Here is a 3,247-nt window from a genome sequence, read left to right on the forward strand (position 1 = left end):
ACTTGCCAACAATATACCTACAGCAGCTGGCGGGTCGGGCATGTCGCAGCCGGACAGCGACCGAGCAGCAGTCGCGACGACCCGGGACCAGCGATTGGGGAGCAAGCCGTGGAAACAAAAGAATTTTACAAAAAAAATCGAAACTCCCTCGCGCAACACTGGGCACAGGACTGGGCACGGGACTGGCGCGCACTGGCATGGAAACAAAAGAATTTTAACTTCTCGCACGACTCTAGGCACGGGACTGGCACTACAAAAGAATTTCGTAGCGCACCCGCCAAATCTCTCATCAAGTCGACGACGTCGGGGAGAGGCTCGTGGCAAACGGCTTCTTACGCTCGGCCACAGTGGGGGGTGCCCGCGCCGCCTAGCTCTGCGGACGGCCCCCCCTACCCTTCATGTAATCATGTAGTCCCCACAATCGCTGACGTGGGATCGCTTGTTATCTGACGTCTTTCCTGATTCTTCCGAGAGAATTCTTGATACGAAACCACGACGACACACACCAGTCGACTCGCATCGGTTGCCTCCATGAACGGCGGAGCTATTCTCGCGCCCACACCACACCTGGCTCCAACGTGGACACGCCCATAGCTGGGGACACTACTAGGTCACGCATGGCATCAGAAGTTTTATCTCTGGGCTCTCTCTCTCTCTCTCTCTCTCTCTCTCTCTCCTGATTCTTCCCCGTCGCCTGTGGAGAAAAAAAATCTTTTCGCGGGAAAGCGCAGGATGGAGACGGACCTCCACGTTCGGAGGGCGACGTCTAGGGCCGGCTCGCCACTGATCGCCGAGGCTTCAGGCGCCACGCTCGCCTCGAGCATCGCCAACCTCACCAACACCAACGTCGGCGTCGGCATGCTGGCCATGCCGGCGGCGCTGGCGTCGGCGGGTTGGGTCGGCGGCTTATCACTGCTTGCGTTTGCTGCGCTGGCGTCGGCGTTCGCCTCTTCGCTGCTGGTCGACTGCGTCGACCACGTCGGCCGTCCGGCCACCCTCTCGTGCATCACCTCGGCCGCCTTTGGTCCTCTCGGCCGGGCGCTGGTCGATGTCGCCGTGGCGAGCTTCTGCGCCTCGTGCGCCATCGGCTACCTGATCGTGGCGGGCGACTCGCTGCCGGACGTGGTGCGCGCGCTCGACGACAGCGCCCTCCCGGACGAGAGCCTGTGGCTGCGGCGCGAGACGTGGATCGTTGGGAGCGCGCTGGTTGTGGTTGCGCCGCTCTCGTGCATGCGAGACATCGACTCGCTCCGCTTCGCCTCCTTCCTCGTGCTGGTCTGCGCGGTTGCCATCGGGGCGACGGTGCTGCTCTTCTCGGCCGGCGCGGCGGGATTCGACGCCCACGAAGGGTGCGAGGCCGGCAACTCGCGCTGCTTGGGTCACCGCGTCAGCGTCACCTCGGCAGGGAGGACTCTCTCCGCCCTCACCACCTTTGCCTTCGCCTTCGCCTCCCAGCCGAACGTCGTCGCGGTCTCGTCGGAGCTGCGCTCGCCCACCCGCGCGCGCATGCTCGGCGTGATCGCAGGTTCGGTCTGCCTGTCCGCGACCATCTTCGGCCTGCCTCGCCCCCCGCAGTACACACGCGGGCAAAAACGAAACACGCGCGGCTCACCCTCCGGCTGCGAGGACAGGCATCCTCGCCTCCGCGGGGTACTACACCTTTGGCGACGCCGTCTGCTCGGACCTGCTCCTCTCCTACCCCGAGACGCCGCTCCTCTCGCTCGCCCGCCTCGCACTCACCTACGTCGTCCTCCTCTCCTACCCCGTCGTCTCGTACCCGGTGCCGTACTGCTGCGACTCGCTGCTGCACCTCCTCTCGCTCCGTCGACCAGCAACTACCACCGACTAGGTGCCGTACTGCTGCGACTCGCTGCTGCACCTCCTCTCGCTCCGTCGACCAGCAACTACCACCGACTAGGTGCCGTACTGCTGCGACTCGCTGCTGCACCTCCTCTCGCTCCGTCGACCAGCAACTACCACCGACTAGGTGCCGTACTGCTGCGACTCGCTGCTGCACCTCCTCTCGCTCCGTCGACCAGCAACTACCACCGACTAGGTGCCGTACTGCTGCGACTCGCTGCTGCACCTCCTCTCGCTCCGTCGACCAGACTACCACCGACTAGGTGCCGTTCTGCTGCGACTCGCTGCTGCACCTCCTCTCGCTCCGTCGACCAGACTACCACCGACTAGGTGCCGTTCTGCTGCGACTCGCTGCTGCACCTCCTCTCGCTCCGTCGACCAGCAACTACCACCGACTAGGTGCCGTTCTGCTGCGACTCGCTGCTGCACCTCCTCTCGCTCCGTCGACCAGACTACCACCGACTAGGTGCCGTTCTGCTGCGACTCGCTGCTGCACCTCCTCTCGCTCCGTCGACCAGCAACTACCACCGACTAGGTGCCGTACTGCTGCGACTCGCTGCTGCACCTCCTCTCGCTCCGTCGACCAGACTACCACCGACTAGGTGCCGTTCTGCTGCGACTCGCTGCTGCACCTCCTCTCGCTCCGTCGACCAGACTACCACCGACTAGGTGCCGTTCTGCTGCGACTCGCTGCTGCACCTCCTCTCGCTCCGTCGACCAGACTACCACCGACTAGGTGCCGTACTGCTGCGACTCGCTGCTGCACCTCCTCTCGCTCCGTCGACCAGCAACTACCACCGACTAGGTGCCGTACTGCTGCGACTCGCTGCTGCACCTCCTCTCGCTCCGTCGACCAGCAACTACCACCGACTAGGTGCCGTACTGCTGCGACTCGCTGCTGCACCTCCTCTCGCTCCGTCGACCAGACTACCACCGACTAGGTGCCGTTCTGCTGCGACTCGCTGCTGCACCTCCTCTCGCTCCGTCGACCAGACTACCACCGACTAGGTGCCGTTCTGCTGCGACTCGCTGCTGCACCTCCTCTCGCTCCGTCGACCAGCAACTACCACCGACTAGGTGCCGTACTGCTGCGACTCGCTGCTGCACCTCCTCTCGCGCGGCGCATGCGGCGTCGGATCGAGCCGCGCGTCGAGGGAGCTGATAGCCGAGACGTGGCGGAGATATCGCCGCGATGTGGCGGAGATATCGCCGAGATGCGGCGGCAATCGACAGACTCGATCGAAACAGTGCCAAGGGCCGCGCACAGAGCGCGAGCTGTGAACGAGGTGCGAGGAAGCTGTGAGTGGGAGCAGCTGCCGCGCGGGGACAAAAGAGAGCCCCCCCCCCCCCCCCCAAAAAAAGAACACCAGCCGTCCCCAACTGGGAA

The sequence above is a fragment of the Emiliania huxleyi genome (assembly GCF_000372725.1).
Source record: "Emiliania huxleyi CCMP1516 unplaced genomic scaffold EMIHUscaffold_859, whole genome shotgun sequence".
NCBI classification, from domain to species: domain Eukaryota; phylum Haptophyta; order Isochrysidales; family Noelaerhabdaceae; genus Emiliania; species Emiliania huxleyi.